Source organism: Anguilla rostrata, chromosome 3 (assembly GCF_018555375.3).
Source record: "Anguilla rostrata isolate EN2019 chromosome 3, ASM1855537v3, whole genome shotgun sequence".
Classification (NCBI taxonomy): Eukaryota; Metazoa; Chordata; class Actinopteri; order Anguilliformes; family Anguillidae; genus Anguilla; species Anguilla rostrata.
This window is the reverse complement of record NC_057935.1, coordinates 64647763-64665908: the sequence shown is the minus strand read 5'-3', so window position 1 is coordinate 64665908 and position 18146 is coordinate 64647763. Positions and strand designations below refer to the sequence as shown.

At 38.8% G+C, this 18146-nt stretch overlaps 1 long non-coding RNA gene across 4 annotated transcripts in view; it reads left to right on the top strand.

Moving 5' to 3' along the window:
• The window catches only part of LOC135251676 (uncharacterized), a 94428-nt gene extending 76731 nt beyond the window's left edge, over positions 1 to 17697 (top strand). The window contains exons 2-5 of one of the 4 annotated variants that reach the window (XR_010329182.1): positions 5098 to 5177; positions 13825 to 13911; positions 15467 to 15509; positions 15748 to 17697. This is a non-coding gene — a long non-coding RNA (uncharacterized LOC135251676). Of the gene's footprint in view, positions 1 to 5097; positions 5178 to 13520; positions 13558 to 13824; positions 13912 to 15466; positions 15510 to 15747 lie in introns of all 4 variants that reach the window. The other 3 variants (XR_010329184.1, XR_010329181.1, XR_010329179.1) reach the window with 3 other exon arrangements.
• Positions 17698 to 18146: the final 449 nt, after the last annotated feature.

The following is an 18146-nucleotide window of genomic DNA, read 5'->3' as shown; positions in this document are numbered from 1 at the left end:
TCACACATCGCATTTGTGAAACAAAACCTCGGGTCCTTTAACCTGAATGAAATGCCTCAAACCACCAAGTCTGCATAACTTCGACACTTTGTCCCTGTGTCACAGTGTCAGTTGGACCCACTGTCTGTGTCATTGATTGGACAAAAAAAAAACATGCAAATTAATGCAAGAAATGGCCTTAGGCTGTTTTATTTCTATGAATCCAACAAAAACAAATGGACGCCCAGAGCAAAACAAATATCCAAAAGACAAAAGTTCTACAAAAGAAAGACTAGAGAAACGGCTTCTTGAAGAAGCAGAAAAGTTAAGGTGTCGGCAGGTGTCTACAGGGTTGATGCACTCAAATCATACACAAGGGGTGCGTCCCAGTCCTCAAAAAATGTATCCTCTTTTCCTCCACTACCACCTCTTCTCCTCCGTGGCCTGGAAACCGATCTTTGTGTCCTCCCTCCCTCCAGTGCCCCTTGTATTGGAGGAGATGATCAGAGGGCACGGAACTGTATTGGCGAAGCGGCATAAAACTCATCTCCTCCCTCTTTTCCTCTGCCCACTTCCGGGTAAGACACGAGAGGTAGCGGGAGAGAAGAAGAAAGGAGGTGAGGAGTGAAAAGTAACGGGATGCACTATTGGTAATGCAAGCTGTGCCTTCATAACAAGCCTAACACAAGCAATGAGCAACACTTGAGCTGACAGCTGATCATCCTCAGGTGAGCATACCTGTGTGTGAGGCTGCTGCTGCTGCCCCAGGTCCTGTAGGCCCCCCTGGCTGTAGGAGGGCGTAGGCACCGCTCAGCTGACAGCAGCCAATCAGGAGGCCCTGCCTCTTCCCAGGTCTCCAAGTACGTGAAAACTTCTGACCCCATTCATAAAACAGATGCCAAAGTCCACTACAAATAATTTATTTGTACATTGTATAATTTTTATGTCCAGTGCCGGAAATTTAATTGCGAAACACTGTAAGTGGTTTAATAAATATTCAAATGTTTATTGTGCTTCCAGCTCTCAATATTGTGCTGCAAAAATATGACCTGCTAACACTTCAGCAACAATTCCCACTGCTTCTCATTAATATTTAACGGCCGTGTGGAATTTATTCAGGAATCCGGAGCTGCCACCAACAGGATGGGCAACAAACACTTGACGGAAAGCAAATAGCACCTGCTATGCAGTAGCGTACTTTCTTTGCTTGCCTCGACATAATGTTGCAAATTCCAAACTATCGCAATGGTGGCGGGGAAAAAAAAAAAAAAAAGTTTTCAGGGTGTTTTTTAAATGACAGCTGTCAGACACCCTCTCCTCTGCTGTCATTCAGGGAATTTTAAGCGGGCACAATGGCGTGAGGCACCATTAAGAGGGGATCTCAAAAAAAATCGACCTCTCCTTCTGGGCTCGTTAGGCTGGTCCCACCCCCACTGCTGTGCCGCGGTGTCTGTTAGCACCTGCCGGTCGGGGGGGGGGGGGGTCTCTCTCGATGGGGGCTCATAAATGGCTTTTCTCTTAGTGCTTTGCACTAAAGGAAATGACTGTTTTTGATGACACGGGCCTTTTTACTAAGGAGCAGTTTTGCATCACCTGACAGAGGAGATGAGATGCATGTGTATGTGTGAATAAATGAGTGGTTTGTTTTCCCAGCAAGTGGCTGTGCTTTTAACTCTCAGGCTCCTGAGAAAGTTGTGCTAGTCGAAACTGGGTTTCATGTTAGGCAATTAAAAACCAACAGCAATAACGCCGTTGAGAATACTGTACTCTGATCTCACCCAGTCTGTATGTCATCCATCCTCCCTAAACACTAATGAAGACGATAACCAATCTTTTCAAAAAGAAATACCTTGAGCAAAACCAATGGGATGATAAATCAATTAAAAGCTGTAATAAAATAAATAAACAATTTAGCAATGACAGTTTAATGTGCCTTCAGTGCATTAAAAAGTGAGCTTGTTTGTTCTAGTTTGAATTTCCTGTTCTGACATTTACATTCACCCCTATTTTTTATTGAAGAAATCAAGGCCATGCATCCATCTGCTAACGGAACCTATTTCACAGGTTTACTCTAAAACTAAATTTGAATATACTGTTAAAGCCACTAGTATTAGCATGGCATCATATGAACCGTACAGCTTTTCACAAATTTCAAAAGCAAATGTTATTTTCTCCGTAATATTACTCATTTCACTTTGACTTTCCAACACACAACCAATGGAATGTCAGGTATGCTAGCCAAGCATATTGCAGGCAGGGGATATACCATAACTATATGAACCTCATGTGAGGAAACATTTGCACAGAAATACATATTTACTAGTTTTTAATTTGTGCAATTATTTACTTATTTAGCCATTTATCATCTAAACCAGGGTCAGCAACAGGGCCTGCTGGTTCCTGTTTTCAACTCACCTTAAAATCAGTAACCAGTTTACACTGTAAAATCAAGGTGAGCTAATTGTGTAATTAACTGATTTAACTGATCAATTGAGTGCTGGGCAGTAACAACAACCAAAATGCCATTCAGCCTTCAAGGACTAAGGGTTAGCCACCCTAGACCTAGATTTACAGAATTCTGAAACAACTTTATATAGCCACAGGAAGTCAAAGACCTGGCCTTGTTCTTGTACACATAAGCGCATCCATTTACTTATGCTTAATGCACTGTACACTACTATCACACTGATCTCACGTGACCATTGTGGAATGCCCCTCACTGGTAATACAGCCATACTGCCACACATGCTGATGCAAGAAATGCAAGCATCACCATTTTGTTGAGATCTGCTTTATTACATTTAAATAAATAAATAAATAATACTTGTTGATTTTCCCCCAAAACTTTTTTCCTGAAAACCCATAGGTACTCTATATATGGGATTTTAACTCTAAAGTACCTGGTCAAAATCATATAGTCAAAATTCAAAGATCATTCAATCAATCTGTAATGTTTACTTCAGTACAGAACAATCCTTAATAATTACAATTATCAGACATGGGTCATATAATTTATCTATAATACTTTAGACAACAATACAATTCATGCAGATTATTATATTTACTTTCCACAAAATTCTGAATGATATTCTTCTTTCTTATTATTGTATTGTTTAATTAACACTTTTTTTGAACATGTCAGAGATCTGCAGGAGCATTTTCTAATTTTTCCATCCTAAAGAGTTTTTACCATCTGCATTTGACCTAGGTCTGTTTAAAATATGTATAGACTTCAGCTAGTTGTAGTCTTCAAGGTGTAATATCTCAGTTCAGCCAAACAGTTTCATCTCCTGTGGATCCATTTCCATCTCTTGTGGATCAATTCTTGTTGGATATTTTTATAGAAATGGAGTCTCTCCATTTCAGAATAGAGCAGCTTTGTGCATAGGGTAAGACACTTATTAACAGTGATTGGCCTATTTATTTTAAGAACCTGGTCTGAATCCTGAGGCTTCTTGAAAGGAGTTGCCATGGTGTTCACAGACAATGAACACCAGAATCCTGTCAGTATATTTCCTAAATAATAGCCAATTCAAGAAGGCCAGGTCACTCAGAATAGGTACAAAATCAGTTTCTTTCAATTTCAGTGTTCAGTTTACTCAGAATGCACATGTATTTGAAAAGTCTGAGATGTTAGGCATGTAAAAAAGTGTATTCTTTACCTGATGCTCCACTGAATTTTGATCCTCTGATTTTTCCTTAAATCATGGCTAATTGCTGCAGAAAGCTTTTCAATGTCATTTGCAGTTTTTCAAAACAAAGATGAATTCCCAGATTGTAACAGTAAATAAAAACTGGAATTTCAAATTGTATTTCATTAGTAACTCACATTCATATAATTTACATATGAGTTACATACGAGTTACTAACTAAATGCATACTAAAACTACATATGATTTATCAGGTGAGCAATGGGCAAAAACAAGCAAACAAACACACAACAGAACTGCTGAAAAGCTTAGAGTGTGTTACAGAGCTTCAGGGTCACATCTAAACAACATTTGGAACATGGCTTTCCATTTTATTTATAGGCATGGCATCAGCATAGTAGTGTTAGAAAATGAACAGCATGAGTTAGCTAGCTACTGTACATGTAGCTAGCTAGCACGTGCTGGCTTATACACTTAAACTGGCTAACTGTATTTTTGCAAAGTGAATTGTGAAAATATGTTGAATTTTTTTTTTTTCTTTTAAAGTACTGGTATACCAAATATTCATATTTAGATTTTTAGATTGACAAAATCTGGTTATCTGGCTTGACAGGGCAATTTCAGTTTCATAATGGTTTTGGGACATGCCGCTATATGTGAATTTTGTGAATGCATTATATACAGGGCAGTAATATTTTCTGTCAGCAGAATTCAAAATGTATGAATAAACAGAACCCACCCAGAAACCGCCTCCAAAAATAAACATTCTGTGTGTGTGTGTGTGTGTGTGTGTGTGTGTGTGTGTCATTTCAAATAAATGTAACACTGATATGTGCAGACAATGGCTGTATAGTAATGATCTCTGGAAGCTTTAAGAGTCTCCCTCCCATTTGGGTCAATGCCCAGAACTGTCAGATGCCATGTTATTCATAGATAAGCAATACCTGTTGTCTCTGACTTGCTTTGGATGTGGTTTGAACATTTATTAATACTGGGCTAATTTCAGTGTAAACCTCAGTGTTCTGAGAGGAAAAATTTGAAGGTGCAGAGAAAAGCTGTTGGCACCGATGAAGTGGCTTGACAGCGCAAAAGATGACATCGGCGGCAACAGAAAATAACTCATCAGAGAGAGCCAGCAATCGAGAGCCAGTAACCTCCACCGTGAGCAAAATATTCAAACAAAATAATGTTATAATTTGGAAAAGTCTTAATTAACCTGGAAGAAATGCAGTAGAGCAGAAAAGTAGCCTCATCCTTTTTTACTAGTAACCCTATTAGGTGACAGGAAAAGTTTGTCTTTGATTTTCCGAACGGTCAGAATTTTCAAACCACCTTTTGTTATACCAGATTGGTGACGCAATGCGCTTGACACAGTTGCATTGTGTCTTTTCAAAGATAAACATACATTTTTCTTGCTTACTGATTTGAAGATCAACCATTAGGTCCCTTCTCATGTTTTAAATTTCAGCTACAGATGGCTACTTAGCAATAACCAGCCTTGGAAGACTTAAGTCCCTCTTATTTTGGTACTGCAGCAGGAGAAGAAAGGTAAGGCAAGAGGATTTAGAATATGTATAGAATATGAATATGTTACCCTGTCAATTGTTAGTTTAACTCTGCACCATAGGTATTAATATTTCATTGCGAAGAAAGGCTGGCTGAAATGGTCCTTCAGACCATAATCAACCAATGGCTACAACTTAAGCAGTTGTTTATTTATTTATTTATTTATTTATTTATTTATTTATTTATCTATCGTTGTATTTATTTCTTGATGGATTGACTGGGAGTTCCAAGATGTCACCTGCCCTAGACATACTGTACTACTATGGGCATTTTGTCATTGGCCCTTCTGAAGTCAAGTAGTTTCTTCTTCTTTCTTTTTTTTTTTTTTTACAATAACAGCAAAAGCTCAAAAAATAATGGACTTTTTGTGGCATAAACATTGTGTTTCATATTGGATACATATTTCCTTACACCCTGGCCAGACCTCTCCGTTCTGCAACCTTGAGGCAACTGGCAACTCTCCCATCGGCCCACAGTGGTGAAGCAAACTTCCCAAATTGGTCGGGACAGCAGACAGACCTCTTCAGACTGCACACTGACTCACCTCTCCACTCTATAGCTTTATGTTTCTATTAGGGCTTGTTATGGATGCTGTCTGTTAGTACTTTTTGCTTTGGCTTTTGGTTAACTTGCAATGTTAACTTGCTCCAGTCCCTTAGTGAAGTCGCATCTCTGCTCACTGGTCCGGTGCTGTTGCTCATGTTAATCAGGTGAATGCACTAATGCTTCTCTAGAGTCTGTGAGATGAATGGGATGAAACAGTGCCTAGCACTAATCCTATCAAGGATGCGCTTTTTAATGAATTTAAAAGTTTCCATAATTTTGCTTACCTCCTCGATAAATTGATAGTAAATCTGTGCGCATTGTTCATTTTCATTCAAAGTGGATGTTGTTTTGGTCTCGTACTAATTGGCGTATTGACACTCATTGAACGAGAGAGGCTAATTGGCGATGGCTTGTACTCATGCTAATGGTAGGTGTGAGGATTGTCTTGATTAGAAAATGCACACCATATTCCCAGGAGTGGATACTCCTAAGCTTTAAAGAAGGGAGGCTAATATTGTACCTTTTAAATCGTCCTGATCTGCTGCGGATTGTTTTTCCCGATTAACAAGCATGCCAGTTCAAATAAGGATCACCAATTTGGAGCAGATTCCCTTTTGCTTGATTGCATCTAATGTGACTGTATTACCTTCAGGTGCTCCACATGCAATTGTTTTAATCGTAACAAAATGATTGGGCTACATTAAATCATTTTGTATTATAAGAAATAAACACAAGATCAGCTGAAGCTTTATACCTATCTTCACCAACAATCAAAACAGATGTGTTAATATCAACACACTTTTTGTGCTACTACTTTTGTGTTACTTTCAACACATTTACAGAGGGAGACTTATTAACACAGACTGTGCTAACAAAATGTGTTGTGCTTACCTTGACATGGAGGTGTGTTAAAAATGACAAGTTATGTGTTGTTTTTAACACACCAGTTTTTGAGGGTGATTATAATTTTCACCTGAAACAGGTAAAGGCAGTTACATGCTGCCACATATGAGCCAATTAAGTATTTTTCTTTTTAAAATCAAGATTTATCTAAGTCACCCAACAAACTGGAGCAGAGACTGACTAATGTATGGCCTTCTGTTTCAAGCTGAGACCCTTACTGATTCCATTTACTAGTGGCTACTACGCCTAGAGAGGAACATATGTAAAGACATGTAAAGATGCCTTTAATAGAAATGCATACATGTAAAAATGTTCCGATATCAATGTTTTGGGGCCTCATTTGAAAATAGTCTTAGGATCGCCATGGGAAAATCTAATATACAGACATATGCCGTATGACAGACATACAATGACAGTATATGTGCATACATAAAAATTGTATCTGCAGCTTGTATGTTGTAATTGTAAATTGTTCAAAAGTTTGAACACTCTCTTAAACCTGTGTCTAATTTCAGGGTAGCTCACATTAGAGAAAACCCCTGCGATGACAAGAACAACCCTTAAGTCTGTTCCGGAAGGTTAATGCACAGGTTGAGCTGCAGGGCATGAATGAACAATTGCTGTTAAAGGTGACCATGGTAACAGTACATTCCACCTGACCAAGACAGGATCAGAGATGAGTCCAAAATCAGCGCATAGCTGCCAAAATATTGCACAATTGTATGATAATGTATGACAGGAGAGTATGATAATGAAGGTGTTTTTCTTGGAAATCCGGGGGACATTTTAAAACAACCGTAAATCCCTACCCAAGAAGGTCGAGAATTATTTTGAAGGGGCCTAGAGTTTAAAGTTTCGGTAACTGATTTCCTTAGTCAGTTCCTTAGTGAACAGAGAAAGTTTTGGCATTCCTTTTTGAAAGTTCAAATGCATTAATTAGGTTGACAAGAATATCAAAACGATCAAAAAGTACATGGTGCAGCCTTTTAAGAGAGTGTTTTATGTGAATTGTCCAGCTAACAGGTAAGATTCTATTCCATGGTTCCAAGTGTTTAATGCCATAAACCCTTAGTGTCCTGCTAAAGACAAAGAAAAGTAGTAAAAAATATCACTTACCCATGAAAAAAAAACAATGTGTGAACAAGTGTAAAACACACAGGACAGACATACAGATATTATGCATTGTAGATATTATATAGTTTCCACTACTATAAAATAGTTCCAATATGCATGCATACCACAGTACAGGCATCTGCTTGGAAGTGGTAATGTATTAATTAAAATCTGCTTTGAATTCTAGAGAATAGAAGAAGTACCATGGATGAAACATGTGGAGAATGCACTAATTAGGAAGGAACACTGGACACCTCGAGGTGGCCGAGCCGCAGACCAAATTAGTGAAGTGCATGCTGGGTTACGAGATGCTAATATCAATCCAGGCATTGCTGAAATACAGTAACGCAAAGCAAGCTTTAGAAAACCAAAGCTCAGATGAAAGAAAAAGTGCAACCAAAGAATAAACGTCAGTCGATTGGTCATTAATGGTTTATGACTGCTAATATACTTTCGTGAAACTTTTAATACAGGCCTGTCTGTCATAATGGTTGTAATGCATTCCTTTCATTATTTTCCCTCATTAATTATGGATGAGGGACTGGATTTTCCAATTTAACAGCATACATCCCCAAATATGCAACAAGAATTATAATGTCTAAACTGCTGTTTGTGCGTGTGTGTGTGTTTGTGTGTGTGTGTGTGTGTGTGCACGTGTGTGTGTGTTTGTGTGTGTGTGTACTACTTGGCTTTGCAGAATAAGCTATCAATGCTAGAAAATGGTATTCATTGAAAACATATTATACAGACAGGCATGTCTTCACAATTTATCCAAAAGTTCTGTTATGTGTGCTTTATAATGACACTTTTGTGCTATCCCATTGTGTTATACAAATGTTTATCCTCTACTTTACGCCCTTTGTTACTATGACAGCCTCTATGACAGCCTCAACAGCGTTTTTTTTTTTTAGGGTACCATAAATGCGCGTGTAGTGAGTCAATGTCCTAAACAAGGAACTCAACCTTGAGAAAACCACCCGTTCACTATGAACCGGTTCACAGGCATCAAAAGGAAATAAATCGGCCCAACTGATTGGCCAAGATAGAATCAAACCCCCGCCACACCTAAAGGTAATTTATTCCTCTTAAACAAACCGATTACAACTGCACTGCAGGAGTGCTAAGGTCTGTAGTTATAAAATTACTGAAGTTGGTTGCCTTAATTCGGCACCGCTGTGCGTTACCACACGAGTTTGACGTTTGCACCTTGACTACAGAGCCCTACAGTGAATGTAGCTATGCACTAACAAGGTATTTACACACATGTGGAATACATATTATTCATGCTTTGTTTCATAAACAGTGCGTGGAAATTATTTGGCCCGTGTGCACCATTTTTAAAAGGGAATTTGAGAAGAAGTAGTTTAGTTTAATTTACAGGCATTTAGCAGACGCTGTTATCCAGAGCGACTTGCATTGTATCCAATTATACAGCTGGATATATACTGGAGCAATGCAGGTTAAGTACCTTGCTCAAGGGTACAACGGCAGTGTCCTAGCGAGGAATCGAACCTGTGGCCTTTAGGATACAAGACCAACTCCTTAGCCATTATACTACATTATATTATACTACTAGTAACCATAGAACCCTGCACTACCACCTGATGGTCAGGACTTTAATGTTGCCAGTTGTATCGGCATTTCTGTCATAGTATTAAAATGAGTTAGTGCATCTATTATTATACACAATAAAACAGACACTGCATAATACTGCCGCATACACCAAGTCAGAACAAACAGAACAGAAGTACTTAACTGATCTATGACAACATATACGCTAGAAAGGTATGTCACATATGAACTGTATGCTGTGTCCCTTTGTGGAGGCCCATTTTAACCCCATTTTAATGTACAGATGCCCAAACCCAATCTTCCCAATCCTTGCCCATTTAGGGGGTAGCCTATTTAAAGCTTTTTTGTCGAACAATCTCAGGACGTGGGCGTCATGTTTTACGAAAACAGCAAATACCGGAAATGCCTTAATTCCTTACAGTTGGCTTAATGTTCTGTGGAGATTAATGCATTTTACATGTCTCCCCCACTAGGACATAGCACCATTTCATTGTTAAAGGGCTGCTTCTTACTCAACAAGTGACTATTTTAATATTGGTTTATTTTCAGTTAGGTTATGCAAACTGAAGTAAAAGATGAAAGGGAAGTGTACTGAATGAACTGTTCTAGCTAGAGGAAATTCACTGGCTGGGTAATGGCTAGGTAGAAATGTATATATTTTTTTTCATCTTTTCTTTTTTTAAATCAATGCAATTTTAAAGTTTCAGTGAGAGATGTAGAGGGAGGAATTTATGAGGCTTCATTAGTAAAAGGAAATATTTTTCATTGTTATGGGTATTTTTCAAGTTCTGGGTATTAAATAATTTCATCATCAAAGGCATAAGGGAGAGCAGGAATAAAAACATTTAAAAAGGTTGCTGGCACTGGCTTATAGATAAAATCAAAACTGAATATGGAATGGTGTATTAGTGTCCAGCGATTAAGTATCTGTCCTTGAAACCAGAAGGGGACAAGTGCACCCTGTGTCTGTATGTATGTTCATCTTCCAAAGGGCTCTAGATGAAAAATTAATGCAGATTACTATGTTTTGTGACTTTTTAACAAAGTTAGAAAAATGTCCACCGGGTCTCTTTCATTGTACCTGTCCTGTGTCAGATACATATTTAAAATCACTGAAATATTTATTTTGGTAATAGTATAAAAAAACTTTATACAGTTTTATACAGTTCTTCAGATCCCTGATAATTTAGCTTTGTAACCCAACTATGCAATGATTTTGTTCAGAATTTTGCCATTGGAATTTGGTATTGCTCCTTGAAATATTTTAGTTTTATTGGCGTCTAAAGGGTTGTATATCACAAAAAGTATTTGTTCGCAGTACTATGAAGTGCTATTGTTAATAAATACCAGGATTTGGTAATAATATACTTTTTCATGCCTTTAAACACAACAAAAGGCAGATTAACAGCATGTGAGCGTGCCCACTGTATCTTGCTGTTTGCATTTAATTGTGCCAAAAAGGTTTTGCTTTCTGCCAATGGGCAGCAGCAGAATGGTTTGTTCAGGGATGGATGCTGATCTGCCTGCAGTGAGTGAAAAGCAATTTGGGCTGAACCACAAATGTAGTCTGGTGGTTCCAATTCATGCCTCAAACAAGAGAAATCAGAATGTTCTGCTTGGGACACCTGCCTTGTGCAAAATGGAGCCACATCCTTGATATTTATGAGGAATCAGAGACATGTACTGTACATTCAATTTGTGACAGCAGTGCTCTGACAGAACTGGGACTGGACATCTACATTATGATGCAAGTGCACATGCTGAGGGACTTGCTTTTCATAACTACCCTGCTTTCTGTCATATGCCTTACAACTCGTCTGTCAAATACCGAAATATCAAATTATTTTTTTTTTTACTGCTGAACAGATTTGGCGTAAACATCCATCTTTCAGGCTCTGGTGGTGAAGCATTCAATTAATTATTATACAATCGAAGATGAGTGGAGAGGCTGAAGTGCAGTTTTGAATGGCTGCATGCCCTCCAAGTGGCTGAGGCCTTTCATTGGCATCAATCATGGTTTATGTCCAAGAAACAGAGAGGTCAGACTACAACTGAGAGATCTGGAACTTTTTGGAGCACAGGGCCCAAATGAATAAACTGTGTTAGAGAAGTGCTGATCTTGGATTTTGCTTCCCTTGTCAATATCCTAACCTATCAATTGTGAGCTAAAAGCCAACACTGATCCTAGGTCAGCACCCTTGCTCTGACAAGGTTTTTGAATACAAAGTATTACCGAAGGCCTAGGAGGAGGAAATTAGTGGGTGACCAGCAATCCCAGCCAGAGCACTACATTTTTCTTTGTGCACTCTGCCATGGCAATCTTCCAGAAGGCAATCTCACCTCTCCAGGGAGGAATGCACCAGTGTCACACAACAGTTTAATCTCATGTCTGATGTCAGACACATGATTGACAGAGGGAGTGACGGATTCTTTAGTTACCTGGTGAATAGAACTTCTCCCAAGCAAGCACAGAGGACTGGCAGCAGCAACAACAACAAAAAAAAAACATGTTCAATCACATAGCAGTTTACTTAGAAAATCTGAGAACTGAAGACTCATCTTACAGGTTTTCTTTTAGCAAAACACTGTAATCAATGACAGAAATAATTATCGCGCAGGCATACAGACAGTAATCCTGGGGGATTCTCATAAGGCGCAGTTCCACTTTTACCACTTAGAGATGAGATTCTGCAGTCATTGATTATGGACATCACTGTAAACATGTTAAATTGCATAAACAATTTACCTATCTTTAAAGCAGGGGTCCCCAACCTTATCCGATTTTTCTTTTAGTCCAGCACTAAGACACCTGATTCTACTTATCAATGTCTTGATTGAAGACCATGATGAGTGAGTTGGTTGAATCAGGCATCGTAGTGCTGAGCTAAAACATAAACCTGTACCCACAACGGTCTTTTTTGGATAAGATTTTAGGAAAGGTGGTGTAATAAATGAAATGATATGCATGCTTGCACATGTTTATGTATTTTTTGGGGTATATGTTTTCGTATTTCCCCCCATAATGCATTATTTGTTTTTGTATAATCCCCCCCGCATCCCCACACTTTATTTCTCTCTCTATGAAACTGTCATTCTGTTTCAGTGTCATTTTGTGGTTGGTTCATCCTTTGTTAAAAAAAAAAAAAAACAAAGTACAAAAAAAAAACATATTTTCACACAAAAAACTACTCATTTCTGGGATCTAAGGTGCTAGGGAGGTGCAGTAGCAGCATATGGCAACTTTATGGGCATATGAGACCAGATTAGTCCAGAGGCCAGTCTGGTTTGATGCCCTTAAACTGGCTAAGAGCGTTTGATTGAATCTACCCCAAATCCATATACTTAAAGTATTTCAAGTATTGTAATGATCCAACTTGTAAATAAACCTCTCCAAAACATTTTATCATTTTCATATTTTTCAAGTGTCATTACATCACATCATATCTCTTCTTGTGAGACTATTCAAGTGTAAAATGAGGTTTACTATAAAAAATGAGAGAAAAGGGGATGAAGCACATATTAATATTTATTATTTTAATATTGGATTTCTTTGTGATTTACACATTCAGTTGTGTTCACAACTGTCTGAGCATTTTACTAATTTTATGAACTTTGTTACCATTAAAGCACCTCTTGACTACATTAGAGCTGAGATATGAAAATACGCTATGCCGAAAAACATGTTTACATGGACACAGCTGTTTTTCTTCAGTTCTTATTTTGAACTCAACTTTTTCTTTTTTCCAGTCCAAATATTTCCCAGGAGTTGCTTTCCCAAAAGCCAAAGCAATATTTCATGATTAGTGGCTTTTTTTTTTTTAAAAGGACATTTTTCTCAAACATTACTATAACCTTTTAGATGGTTAGAGAAAGCACACTTTGTCCTCTGGCAAAAGGCAAGAGTGATTTAATAAATCATTTTTTTCATGCGCCACGGATAAATTGATAAATTATTGCTGCAGTTATGCACGAACCTAGCAGATCACGTGGTTTCTCACGTGTCAGACCACCGTCTCATGTGCCACACTTGTTACGGTACATCACTTGGAAAACAGTGCACCTAAATTAACAAAAAGTATGATGCATGAGAACATTAGTGCCACATAAGTTGACAAAAGGTGCCTATCGATAATGTAATTTCAAAGGAGCCGAACGCGGCGAAGCCTACTTTCATTTCATTTCATTTCCCAGATCGAGCCTCCCAGTAAGATGTCTTTTGATTTACAAGGTGAGTGCAGGGCCCGGTCTCTCCGGAGCCGGAATTGATTGCTGTTATATGGCTTTCTCCCACATCTGAATTCTCTGCATTAAGCTTTGGATACAGGTACTCCGAGAGCGCAGGTAATTAGTCTTGCGGCGGTTCGTTCTTGTGCCTGCGTCGATGGAATGGAATGGGGAGAAGAAGAAAGAAAGAGAAAAAAAAAATCAGCACTTTGTTAAATTTAGCATGAGTGCAGGGATAGATGCACCTAATTCCCATCTGTGACATTTGCAGATTGCCTGTGAACTGTGCTGACGCAGAACTCAGAGGAAGCAGTTACACGCTGTCCTAAGGCCCCTGGCACCGGAAGCACAAGTACAGGTTATTACACCTTACACAAGGGGTTATGATTGAGGTCAGGCTTTCTGAAGCATCGAGGAAGAATGGGGAGGCTTGGCAGCCCCAGCTGAGATTTTGAAACACAGAGCGTTTGTCGACATTCGTTTAAAATGTGAGCACATCCTTTTTGCCCCCTGGAGTCTTCCTGTATGGGGGACATTTGGGTTGTCTGTCTTAGGAGGAGGGTTTGTTTCAGGTATGGTATCGTAGTGTAGTTATCACCAGGGCTTTGAGGCTCAGTGAGTAACTATGGTGATCTTTCAGGAGACCAGTAAAATAAAATTGCTTTGGTCTTGTAGTCTGAAAGAATCTGCTTATTGTTGTACCCATTTTATAATTGTACACATTTGTTTCTGAAGAGAACTATAGTTAGGTTTACAGAGTGTTATAGGTTTCTGTTTAATCCCCTTTGGTACCTTTTGATCATGTGACATATACAATCCATACTTTGCCAAAGTTTTGAAATTGCAGTTGTTTTTACAGCCGTGGTGTAAAGGCCTGGAGCCATTCGTCTTGCCATATTAGATATCGCATCATTTTGAAAAGTAAGCTCGTCAGCAAAAAAAATTCTCAGTGCAATGGACGAGACAGTGTGCCTGTGACTGGGAGAATGCCCACTCCCAGGGGACATGTTTGCAAATGAGAATTTTTGTGGACTAAACATCTCGAATGTAATCGACCTAAATTAAGGCGCTTTTCTGTAATTGTAACATGCTCGAGGAATCATGAAAGTTAACCTGCATGTGTTTTTGTGGATCACAGCTGGCCCAGCTTTGATAAAAATTCAGATAGGGAACACAGGTAGCAGGTTTTCTCTCATCCTCTGATTCAGTGCATGCAAATGGAAGGCAGACTGGCTAACCTGCCTGCTGAGGTGGCGCTCATTTTACTGTGTTTGTTTCACTCCATGTTAATGCCTCCTTTCCTGCTCCTTTTGGTTGAGGAATCTGGCAGAAACATTCTGAACTAATCTAGATATGTTCTGCTTAGTAAAACCAGTATAGAGAGAGTTGTAGTAATCAAAGCAGGATTAAATAAAAGCATGAAGGACAATTGCCTGATTCTTTTTGGATAAAAAAAGATATCATTTTGGGGAGTCTTCTTAGTTGAAGAAAACAGGACTGTATCACCATCCTAATATGCTTGTTAATACTTAAATTACTGTCAAAGTGGACGCCAAGATTTCTGCCATTTGAGCTTACATTGGGTGACGGGGGAACCCGATTCACAGGACTCAAATTCACAATTTGGGCACTCACACAGCTGGGACCAATGACACAATAGCATCTGCATCTCAGCAGTCTAAGGGCTTGCAAACACTGAGGCTGTTCCAGAACTGATAAACCCTGTCCCCTTGTGGCGTGCACATCAGGCTTAAGCTCCTACATATGTTTTAAAACATGAACATCTGCCGAGGGAAAGCCATAATCCTATAGGCAAGCCTGTTTAATGCTCAGAGTTTTCAGATATGACACAACCGCCCTCCCCCAATCCTCCCCCCCCGACTGGGTGCTCATTGACTTGTTCCCTCTCTAAGGTGCTTCAGGCAGGACCTCCAGGACTTCCCACAGGCTGAAATGGTGAGCATGGGCCTTGCCATGGAGGATTCACATTAGTGACTCCTCTCAAAAAATCATCACTAATCATTTCACTTAGCGGCAGCAAGCCTGCTCTGCATTTCTGGCAATTCATGATGATTGTATTATTATTATTATTATTTTATTATTATTATTATTATTATTATTATTATTATTATTGTTGTTAGTGGGGGTGCAAAATATGCTGCTCATCATCCTGATTAAAGTTCCTTTCCTGCAGGGCCAGAAATGCCCACTGATTGATCACATCTTCAGCTGAAGACCAGACAAATGAAGTACCATATAAAGGAGTACATCTGACCCAGTTCCTCTGACTTACATTTTAAGATACCACTGCTCAGCTAGTGCTGCTAGCATGATTAAAAGGAGTATACCAAGGTTCTGGGCCCTCACTGTCACAAGGCAGTGTGGACACAGTAAGCCTTAGAAATGCTGCTGAAAACTGTCAAATTATCCAACCAAACAAATCTTTCCACATTCAAAACAAACTGTGAAAGGCAGACCTACGTTGTCCTTGTTGTTGGAATATGGCTGGACAATTCTCTTGTAAATAGCTGGTGGTTGAAGTCAAAGGTCAATGGCTAAGCTACACTGTGAACAGTGACACATAGTTTTTATGTCTGTTTTTATTATTATTTGTTTATACAGACATCACGCAGCCATTTCAATAACCATCATATAAAATTCATTTCAAGTGTAGTGAGGTCTGGTCAGGTTTATTCAGAACAATGGATTCAACAACCAATCAGAATTCTGTCCGTCTGTAGAGCTCTACTTAGTGAAATAACATAAACACGACAATGGATTGGAAATAAAGGATATATCTTTATTGGAAATGATAATGAAAATGTGAATAGGCTCATTGAAAACAATAATTAGCATAAAGAGGAATAATATTGTACAATTCGTAATCAGGGGAAATGTTAATTCTGTGACAAGGTTAACCGTGCTACCATTTTAAAAATGCTAGTTTGTGTTATGGCTTAATGACACCCTGCTGTACATTATGCGGTTAGTTCGTTTAATCAGTCTCGTAAAATGAAGTTGTAACAAATTAACACAAGGTCAGGGAATTTGCTTTAATGGTAACCAAAATACGTGTAATAGCAAAATAAACACAACAGTAAACAGTAGTAAAACGACCCAACCAGGTATGACAAGTTTTACGCTAAGGCCCTGTCCACACGTATATGGATTTTTCTGAAAACTTAGTTTTTTATTTTTTTTTAAAAGAAAAATTCCATCCACACGACCGGCATTTAAAAAAATATCTCCGTCCACACGAGAATGCTAAAATGATTGGCGCATGCGCAATACACCAATTGCCATGGTAACAGATGCGCGAGTTGAGGTCATGACGTCAGCGTTTTCATAAAGCTCCATTTTTCTTGTCCACACGAAGACCGGAGTTTTGAAAAATCTCCACCTTGGAAGGTGTTTTCAAAAAGCTTTGTTCTCAGTGACCTAAAACAGTGTTTTTGTGTGGACGGGAGGCCAAAACGGAAGGAAAAAACTATGTTTAAAAAAAAATCCATATACGTGTGGACAGGGCCTAAGGTTTGATGTCAGTATTAAATAAAACTACATGGTGACGCACTGCGGTGGGCGCATGTTAAAAAGCCGTAGTGTGCGTTTTAAAAACAGGTTTGCTGCAACACACTCACTGTACGCGTGGCCAACTAACAGGGCAGTGCAGCTGTAGGCTGTTAAATTCTAGCCATAGGGTTTTACTTTGTTTTAAATGTTTTAAATCGCAACATTACCGTGCTAACAAACACCTTTCGCACATTGTGCGTCATGCGTCGGTCGGCGTTCGTAGCTGTGAGCCACTGTTTCCTGTGCAGAAGGGAAGACATTTTTTTTGGTTTCAACCATGCCTCCTACAGCATATATGAGGGAGTGTTCACCCTTCATTTTGGTATTGTTGGTTGGATGGAATTTATGCTGGTCAGAGTCAGGAAAGTAGCAGTGGTAATAGTGTGTGGGTTGTCATTGAAAGCCTTGTACATGTTATGTCTATTTTTTGTTTTGTTTCTTTAGTAGTGTCAGTTGTGTTTATTAGAGTTTAGTTGTTTATTTGTTTTGATACCTTTCACCCCCCCTGCACTGTATATAGCCCTCACCTTTGCCTGCCCATCTGGAGAAATAATAAAACTACTTGGGCACTTCATTCATTTGTCTGGGCTCAATATTTTGGAATTTTGCCTGGCTGTGACACAGCCTCACCACAAAATAATAGTTGGTATGGCTAAAGTAAGGAGTTGTAAGGAGTTACATTCAGACCTGTATAGTATGCATATTGTGACTTGAGGGTGAATGCAATCAGCTGTGGCTTACTGAAATGTGTTGGCATAACAAGAAGCATCATGAACACAATTTATTGAAACACTGCACATCAAAAATGGTTTTTTTACATTTCTGCGTTCGCCATTGTGTGCTCTACACCTTAGTTCTTGGGTCAAACAATTATATTTGTTTTCAACACAGGCAAACAAAAACAAAAGAAAAGAAAAGAAAAACATGCCCTTGGAAAATATTGAATTGTGAGAGAAATGGTATTTATGAATTTTTCAGAAGTATAATGCCACTGCAATCGAGGGATAAGCATAACATCAGATT